At 38.6% G+C, this 10,672-nt stretch overlaps 1 pseudogene; it reads left to right on the plus strand.

The window, feature by feature from the left end:
* Positions 1 to 1,952: 1,952 nt before the first annotated feature.
* Positions 1,953 to 8,931, plus strand: LOC114390463 (annotated as a pseudogene).
* The last annotated feature ends 1,741 nt before the right edge of the window (positions 8,932 to 10,672 follow it).

Genomic DNA, 10,672 nt, shown 5'->3' on the forward strand with positions numbered 1-10,672 from the left:
TGCTTGTAAACTCACTCTAAGACCTAAGTTAGTGTGTTGACCAACAAAGTAACAATACAAGGAAAGTGTGGGTACTTGGTAACATTACATGAGCTTTATTTATAAGGTTGATACGGATGAGTCATAATCATGACAAATGTAAGTCTTTTGAATAGTAAATGATCAATTTAGTCTTTGAAATTGAATCTTGTTATCATATTAATCCTTAAAATTAAGAAAAACTTAAATAAGTCTTTGAAATTTTTTAGCAATGTTATTAGAACTGGATTGATCATCAACTTAATCAAGTACTAGGTTAATGAGTCAATGATCTAATCAGTAAGTCATTCGTCATTGGTGGAATGAGACTTCGACCCAAAGCGATACTATGTCTAAATTTTATCATGCAGGCAGTTGCTATTTACCTTCCATCTTTGCTTATACACTCCTATTTTTTGTTTGTTTTCCTAAATTACCCTCGTAAACACACACCCCTTCCTCCCTTGTCACTTTCTCCCTAATGTTTTTTAGAAGGAAAAAAACACTCTCCTTATCTGAAAATTTACCCAACATTATTGCCTTGTGTGCTTACAACTCTGTCATGTATCTCAGCATCTACAAGAGCCATGTTGTAGAAAATCTCAATCCCATGAACCCTTAATAGACGTGAAATGAAGAAGAGAAAGAGAGAGTGAGAATAAAACTCAAATAGAATGACAATTGTTGGGGTTACGATGCAATTGCTAAATTTGTAGAAAAAGGGGAGTATGTGTTTTCCTTAAGAACGTAAAGGAAAGAAAGATGAGAAAGGAGTGTGTATTTACAAGGGTAATTTAGGAAAATAAAAAAGAGAGAGGAGTATATTAATAAAGAGGGGGAGTGTGAATAGTATTTTCAATTGTATTTACCTAGAATTAGAATAATACGTATCATGTTTTGCGATACAAAGGAAGCAATGGTGACCTTACCAAGCAAGAGGTTGGATATATGGACACGATTCTATATCATATTCTGTCAATGCATGCTTTGTTTTCAAAGTTGGATTTGGATTGTGAATGATCAAGGTTTCTAACTTGCTCCTACAAAAAAGGTAAAGTAAATTGACCATAAGGAAAGACAAACCCCGCACCATATTCCCACATCCGTGACTTTAGGCACAATCGAAGTGGGAAAATCAGGATAAGTCAAAGAAATAAAGTTTTGCTGAATAACATTACTAAAACTCCTAGTATTATTCAAGCTCATGCATGAAGTAAAAAAAGTAGGCAACCTTTGTACAAAGTCCAACACCAAAGTTTCTATACATTCTTTACATGACTTTAAGTACTGGTTCCTCTAACCACTTATTCAGAAGTCAGTATATATTATCGAGTGGGTAGTCTAATATTTATATTAATATTGAAATAGTTTAATTAACTTTAAGCGGTTAAGAGTCGTTTAGAATAAAAGGGTTTTAAAATGTATACGGGCTTGATTTATGTACTTGTATATACTTAGAATAGGTTTGTATGAAGTTATAATTAGCTTTCCTTTCGGCAATAGCTATCGGATTAATTAATATTATTATTTTTAGCTACTCCCTATTCTGACGGGTGTGATGATTATCACTTTTATTAATTTATATATCACGTCCTTTAGAATATGTGATTTTATACAAAAAAACGGAATAATTAGCTCTAATTAAAATACGAACGGAATATTTTATAGCCATGTCAACTACAAGAACTCAAGAATTCTCCATGCAGCTTCTTTAAAAACTATCACGTAAGTAACACCAGCGGTGCTATCCTTTTCAAGACCAATTCAAAACTATATTAATAACTTTTGGTAACGATCGAGCTTATGTCACGCCTAGTTTAATTTCAAAGTCAACAGAAGCAGAATAAATCTTATCCTAATAATAATAGCAAGAATTTTATAGCTTTATATCAACTTAAGTGAACTCAAAAGATACGAATGTTCACACACACCATAAGTCATTAAAACAACTCTAACTCCTAGCTAGTTATCAATTATATAGACTCATTTGTATATAGCAGAATTATAGCAACTCAACTTTGTACCAAACAGTTTTCATTTGGTTGAGATTCTCCACGACTAAAACTAAATGAATGAGAAACTCTTCATTCTGGTTCACATGCACTCATGTGGTTCTCTTTTCTGCCACCCTACTATGTTTGCAACCTAAGAGCACTGCTAGTGCCTTAGGAAATGACAGACCAATTATCATCTCTCAGATTCAAAGAAGCAGTAGAAAACAACCCTTTTAATGTCTTGGCTTCTTGGAATAGTTCAACTCACTTTTGCAAGTGGCATGGAGTCACATGCAGCCTCAAGCATCAAAGGGTCACTGCCCTTAACCTACAAGGGTATGCCTTAAGGGGGTTGATAACACCTGAGATAGGTAATCTCACTTTTCTGAGGTATGTCAACCTTCAAAACAACAGCTTCTACGGCGAAATCCCACACGAAATAGGTCGTTTGTTCAGGCTGCAGGAGCTGTGTCTCACCAATAACACATTAAAAGGTCGTCAAATTCCCACCAACTTGTCTAGTTGCTCTGAACTCAAAGGATTGAGTTTATCAGGAAACAAGCTTGTTGGGAAAATTCCTATGGAGCTTGGATTTCTAGCCAAGCTAGAACTTCTATATATTGCTATGAACAATTTGTTGACTAGTGAAATTCCTGCATCTATAGGGAATCTTTCATCTCTTAGTTTTCTCTCTTTGGGAGTCAATAACTTGGAGGGAAATGTACCGGAAGAGTTAGGCCATCTCATAAACTTGACCCATATCTCTATTGCAGACAACAAACTATCTGGTATGCTTCCTTCTACACTATTTAATATTCCATCTCTCACTTTCAAACTATCTGGTATGCTTCCTTCTACACTATTTAATATTCCATCTCTCACTTTCTTCTCAGCTGGAGCCAACCAATTTAATGGCTCTCTACCTTCCAACATGTTCCTCACACTCCCTAATCTCCAACAATTTGGCATTGGTATGAATAAGATTTCGGGTCCTATCCCGGCTTCCATCTCGAATGCAACCCGTTTGCTGTTGTTTAACATCCCAAGGAATAACTTTGTCGGACAAGTTCCTATTGGAACACACATTGTTCTTCACTCAATTGCAAGAGATACAATTCACTCCCTCACACATTCACTCGTGTATCACTCACTGTTTTCAAGCAAAGAATTGCACACCTACACACTAGGAATAACACTGGCAACAGAAAAATGATAGAATGAAAACAACACTTTATTAAGATGTATGTATGTCCTTTTATACAAGCAAAACAAAGCAACCACCCTTTACACTTAGGCTAGGCACTTATAACAGAATTTTAAAATTCTGTTATTCTCTTATATCCAATGTACAAACAAATCTACACCACACAAAAACAGAATTAAACTCTCACACTCTCCCTTAATTCTAATCTCCTAAGTTCATCAAGCCAATTCTGTCCCTTAACATTTTAAACCTCTCCCCTTTGAGGGGTTTGGTTAAAATATCAGCAAGTTGATCAAATGTGCAGCAGTACTCCACTTTCAATTTCTCTTTGTTCACTTGATCCCTAAGATAGTGAAACCTTGTTTCTATGTGTTTGCTTCTACCATGAGAGGTTGGATTCTTTGACAGGCTTATAGCTGACTTATTATCCACAAAAAGCTTCACTCCATCACTCTCCTTGATTTTTAATTCCTGTAGTAATGTGTCCAACCAGACAGCTTGACAAGCACTCATTGCAAATGCAACATACTCAGCTTCACATGTTGATAGAGCCACTATGGATTGCTTCTTAGAACACCACGATATTGGTGCTGCACCATACATGAATATGTAACCTGTAGTACTCTTTCTGTCATCTCTGTCTCCTCCCCAATTTGCATCAGTATATCCCACTAATTCCTTTGAGTTGCTATTGTCTTTATTTGGAAATAAAATTCCAGTATTGATGGTCCCTTTTATGAACCTTAGAATCCTTTTGGCAGCTAGGAGATGAGGAATTCCGGGTCCTTTCGTATATCTACTTACCAGTCCAACAGCAAATTCCAAATTAGGTCTTGAATGACACAAGTACCTGAGAGAACCAACAATCTATTTGAACTTAATTGCATCGACTTTGTCTTCCTTGCCCTCCTTTTCAAGTACAAGACCTGCCTCAGTTGGTGTTGCTGCTGAATTACATTCAACCATGTTGAATCTCTTCAATATTTCTGTTGCATACTTGCTCTGGTGCATCAAAATACCTCTCTCAGTCTTCTTGAATTCAAGTCCAAGGAAATAGGATAGAACCCCCATATCAGTCATTTCAAACTCACTCATCAATTCCCTTTTCAGTTCTGCTATCTCACTTTCATTACCTCTAGTGATCAACAAATCATCCACATAGAGGCATACAATAATGATATTACCTACTGATTTGGATCTTACATAGACTCCAAACTCACAGCTACACTTATCGAAGCCAATTTTCATCATAAAACTGTCAATTTTCTTGTTCCAAGCTCTTGGGGCTTGCTTAAGTCCATAAAGAGCTTTTCTCAACTTGAGAACCTTTGACTCTTGGCCAACTATAGAGAATCCAGGTGGCTGAGTCACATAGACCTCCTCATCAAGAGGACCATTTAAGAAAGCACACTTCACATCTAGTTGGTGCATTGTCCAATTCTTTAGGCTAGTAATTGCCACTACTATTCTAATAGTCTCAATTCTAGCAACTGGTGCAAACACCTCTCTGTAGTCAATTCCAGCTTTCTGTAAAAATCCTTTAGCCACAAGTCTAGCTTTATACTTGACCACCTTGCCTTCTGGATTTGTCTTAATCTTATAGATCCACTTCACATCAATGGGCTTCTTCAATTTTGGTTGAGATACCAGCTCCCACACTTGATTTTTCTCAATAGATTTAAGCTCTTCTGTCATAGCTTTAACCCACCTCTGATCAGTCATAGCATCTTCAAAGTTTATTGGTTCTGCTTCAGAAAACAGAGCAAAATGTACAAGATTCCCATCTGCACTTACATCAACATCAAACAACATCTCAAAACCTTGAAATCTAGTTGGTTTGGGTGCATTTCTCTGGGGTCTCACTTCTCTTTGAGTGGCTTTACCATTCCCTTCACTTGTTTCTTCCTCTTCTGACCTTATCATTATTGAAGGTCCCTTCATTTCAGTATTCTGCTCCCAGTCCCAGCTTCTAGATTCATCAAATACCACATCCCTACTGATTATTATCTGCTTACTCTTCGGATCAAACAGCTTATAGCCTCCAGTTGAGTGATATCCGAGTAAGATCATTTGTTCACCTTTATCATCTAGCTTCCTTCTTAACTGATCTGGGATATGCCTAAAACAAAGTGATCCAAAGATTCTGAAATGGCTCACATTTGGTTTAGCACCACTCCAAGCTTCTTCAGGTGTTATTCCTTCCAATCTCTTTGAAGGGCTCCTATTCTAGATGAAGACAGTTGTAGACACTGCCTCTCCCCACAAGTACTTGGGTAGACTCTTGCCTTTCAACATGCTCCTTACCATATTCATTATGGTTATGTTTTTTCTTTCTGCAACTCCATTATGTTGAGGTGTGTAGGGAGGAGCCACTTCATGAATTATGCCTTCTTGATCACAAAATTCTTGAAATTCTGCAGAAACATATTCACCACCACCATCTGTTCTCAATATCTTGATCAATGAGCCACTTTGCTTTTTTGCCATATTTTTGAACTTCTCAAAGACTTCAAAGACATCACTCTTCCTTCTTATTAGGTAAACCCATACTTTCCTAGTCAATTCATCAATAAATGATATGAAGTATATGTTTCCACCCAGAGATTCAGTTTGCATAGGGCCACACACATCAGAGTAAATCACCTCAAGTTTCTCCTTTGCCCTGATTGGTACATTTTGTTTGAAAGTGCTTCTTGATTGCTTACACTGTAAACAACCATCACATACTTCACTAGGAGACTTGATCTGAGGCAAACCCAACACCATTTCTCTTGAGTTTAGCTTAATCAAATCTCTAAAATTTAAATGGCCAAATTTGTAATGCCATAACCACTCTTCACTGTTTACTGTAGTGGTAAAACACTTTTGTTCTATCATATCAATCTCAATTTTAAATGTTCTATTTTTTGAAAGAGGGGACTTCAAAATGAGCTTGTGATTTTTGTCAAACACTCTCAACATCTTGTTTTCAAGCTTAGTCATAAAGCCCTTTTCTAATAATTGACCTAAGCTGAGGAGATTACTTTTCATACCTGGTACAAAAAGTACATCAGTGATGCAAGACTGACCTCCATCCTTTGCTTTGATAAGGACCTTCCCAATTCCTTCAACAGTCAAAATTCTATCATCAGCAAATTTGGCTTGGCTCTTCACAAATTGATCAAGGTTGAGAAACCACTCTCTTCTTCTTGTCATATGAGTGGAACAACCTGTGTCTAGCTACCAACAATTATCACTTGCCCCTTCAATTTGAGTAGTTACCATTAGCAGTACCTGTTCAATGTCATCATCTTCTTCCTGAGCCAATTTTGCATCATCACCTTTAGGTTCTCTTTTGTTATTGGGTTTGTTGTAACACTCATAAGCAAAATGCTCAAACTTTTGACAGTTAAAGCATTGAATACTTCTTTTGTCGAACTTCTTTCTATTTGAAGAGTGTTGGGAATTGGATCCCCCTCCTTTCTTGTGGTCCTTATCACTGTTCTGATTTCCCCTCCATTCATTTCTCTTTGCTTCATTTTTCTCTTTCTTCCATCTATCACCATGCTTCTTTGGATTAGACCGTGCTTGCAAGGCTTGTTCACTTTTCTTCTCATTTATCCTTTCATTCATTCTCTGTTCATGAGATTCCAAAGATCCTTGCAATTCCTCTAGGCTAAGCTCTTCAAGATTTTTGGATTCCTCGATGGCTACCACAATATGGTCGAACTTGGGTGGCATGGTTCTAAGCACCTTCTCTACAATTGATTGCACAGTTATCTTTTCTCCATAGCCCTTCATTGAATTCACCACTGTCTGCACTTTTGTGATGTACTCAGCAACTGATTCATTCTTTTCCATTTGTAGTAGTTCATATTGTCTCCTCAGAGTTTGCAGCTTGATCTTCTTGGATTTTGTGGCTCCATCATGAGATTTCTGCAGAATGTCCCATGCTTCTTTGGAGGTTTGAGCCATTGCTATCTTTTCAAAGTTAGCAGCATCTACACTTTGGTGCAAAATGAAAAGTGCCTTGCAATCTTTCTTTTCTTTTTCTCTATCAGCAACCTTTTGTTCATCTGTTGCTCTCTTTCCCACAGGTATATAACCTTCTTCTACGAACTCCCAAACCCCTTGGAATCGCATCACCACCCTGATCTGAATCTTCCAATTTTCATAGTTCTTTCCTTTGAGAACTGGTAGATTTGCAGGAATTGAGCCAGATACTGCAGTCATCAAAGAACTCCTTCAAGAACACCTCCAAGAACCTTTCTTTAGAGATTCTTGCCCCTTCTATCGAAACCAATGCTCTAGATACCAATTGTTGGAACACACACTGTTCCTCACTCAATTGCAAGAGATACAATTCACTCCCTCACACATTCACTCGTGTATCACTCACTGTTTTCAAGCAAAGAATTGCACACCTACACACTAGGAATAGCACTATCAACAGAAAAAATGATAGAATGAAAACAACACTTTATTAAGATGTATGTATGTCCTTTTATACAAGCAAAACAAAGCAACCACCCTTTACACTTAGGCTAGGCACTTATAACAGAATTTTAAAATTCTGTTATTCTCTTATATCCAATGTACAAACAAATCTGCACCACACAAAAACAGAATTAAACTCTCACAGTTCCAACTGGCATAGGAAATCTCCAAGATGTGTGGTTCATCGCCATGGAACGCAATCATCTAGGGAGTAATTCATCCAGTGACTTGGATTTCTTGACATCTTTGACAAACTGCACCAAGTTGAACGTGTTGATTTAAATCTAAACAACTTTGGTGGTTCATTAACCAACTCTGTGGCCAACTTATCAAGTCAACTAAGCCAGTTTTATATTGGTGGCAATCAGATTACTGGGACTATTCCTGCTTCTTTTGTCATGTTCCAAAAGATGCAGTCATTGAATTTAAATGTGAGCAAACTTTCAGGAGAAATTCCATTATCCATTGGCAACCTTAGTCTTTTGTTTCAACTTGACTTGTCAAATAATGTGTTGGAAGGAAGCATACATCCTAGTGTTGGGAATTGCCAAAATTTACAATACCTTGACCTTTCACACAACAGAATTAGTGGAACTATTCCTTTGCAAGTCATTGGTCTTTCCTACTTGTCATTGTTATTGAACTTGTCCCACAACTCGTTCAATGGAAAGCCTACCCTTTGAAGTCGGTTAAGCTGAAAAGCATCAACAAGTTGGATGTTTCAAACAATGCTCTCTCTGGTGAAATTCCACAATGCATAAGCTTGGAATTCCTTAACTTAATTACATGGGAATTCCTTAACTTACATGGGAATTCCTTCCAGGGGGCCATACCTTCTTCCTTGGCTTCATTGAAAGGCCTTTAGTACTTAGATTTGTCACAAAATAACTTGTCTAGATCAATTCCAGAAGGTCCAAAGGGTATTCTTGTTCTACAGTACTTGAATATTTCCTTTAATAGGTTGAATGGTTAAGTACCAATAGAAGGTGTCTTTAGAAATGCAAATGCAATATCAATACAAGGAAACAGTGACCTTTGTAGGGGTATCACAGGGCTACATCTACCACCATGTCCCGTCAAAGATTTGTGATAGGAAGCAGGAAGCATAGCTACAACCTACCGTAAGGAAGAAGTCCACGAGAAAGGTCACCACACTTAGGTACCTTAGGGACTATGTCTAACGGTATTAGGCTGAGCTGGCACTAGCTAGGGACGGTGTGTGATAGTGCGTGATCCTTGTCTGCCATTTTCATTTTCTGTTAAGATAGAATTATAATTTTGTTATCCTAGTAAGGTTATATATATATATATATATATATATATATATATATATATATATATATATATATGTGTGTGTGTGTGTGTGTGTGTGTGTGTGTGTGTGTGTGTGTGTGTGTGTGTGTGTGTGTGTGTGTGTGTGTGTATGCATTGTAATAAGGCAAAGGCATGAATGAAAATTACCTTCTCTAATCCTTTCTTGTTTGGAGGCACTTGGCCTTTAAAGCCAGACTTCTAGTCCCTTCCCTCTTTGTTCTAACATTTTGGTGCTCTCGTTGTCTTCATCCATGGCAGAATTTACCCATTCCAAAACCATTATTGAACAACTTGAGGATGCCATCACCAAGCTCACTAATCATCAAATTTCACTTAGTGATACGCTTCACGTTGTAGCCCTAAAACTTGAACAGCTCCTCCATCAAATGCCTAGCCCAGATGTGTACCACCATTCCCCCTCATCCTCTTCCGCCAATCCATCTTCGTCTTCACCTTCCTATGCTCATCGAATGAAGCTTGAGATCCCGTGCTTCGATGGCTCCGATGCTTTGGGATGGATCTTTAAGATCACCCAGGTTTTTTAGTATCATTCGATGTCGGAACACGAACGCCTCACCATTGCTTCTTTCTACATGGAAGACAGAGCTCTTGCCTGGCTCCAATGGATGAGGAGCAATGGCCAATTCAGTTCTTAGCCTATTTTCCTTTAGGCTCTACAAACGCACTTTGCCCCCTCGTAATACGAAGACCCCCACTAAAGCGTTGTTCAAATTAACTCGGCGTAGCACTATCCGTGCTTATCTCTCTTAGTTTGAGGACATGACGAATCAAATTATAGGTCTTCCTCCTTCTTTCCTTTTGAGTTTCTTCATTTCAGGCTTGGCTTCAGAGATACGCCGTGAGGTTCAGGCCTTGTAGCCCTTAACACCGGTCTAGGCCGCGGGGTTGGCTTGCCTTCAAGAGGAGAAATTTGTAGACCATCACCGTTCATTCTGTGACAAAACCTTTCCTTTGCCTTCACCAACCATCTCATTTGGCCCCTCTTCCATTTCTCCGACCCCTCCTCCATTGTTACCCACACCACTCAAACCATCTTCCTCTTTACCAGTTAAACGACTTTCTCAGGAGGAATTGACCTCCCGGTAGAAGCGTGGCCTTTGTTTCAACTAGGATGAGAAATTTCATCATGACCACAAATGTGCCTCCAAGGTATTTCTCTTGATCGCGGATGACGATGAGGGTTTTCCAGATATCACCCCTCATTCAGATTTGGTACCCGACTCACCAGATGCTCCAGCTCCAACCCAGGCCCAAATTAGCCTACACACTCTTTTGGGTCATTTGGATCTCGAGACCTTACACCTTTTGGGCCATATCACAGACCAACAGGTGGTGATACTTAGTGACAGGGGTAACACCCATAATTTTGTCCAAGAGCACTTGGTCCACAGCTTGAGCCTCCCTACACGGGCCACAACGCCACTACGTGTGATGGTAGGCAATGGCCATCAGCTCCATTGTCATCTTCTTTGCGAAACTGTGACAGTGCGTGTTCAGGATGTTGTCTTCTTCGTTGACCATCACATGCTACCATTATGTGGTGTGAACCTTATGCTAGGGATGCAGTGGCTCAAGTCCCTTGGCCCACTTTTAACGGATTATAATGACCTAACTATGAAGTTCATCTATGGTGAGCAACTCATTG

Source organism: Glycine soja, chromosome 16, assembly GCF_004193775.1.
Source record: "Glycine soja cultivar W05 chromosome 16, ASM419377v2, whole genome shotgun sequence".
In the NCBI taxonomy this organism is placed as follows: Eukaryota; Viridiplantae; Streptophyta; class Magnoliopsida; order Fabales; family Fabaceae; genus Glycine; species Glycine soja.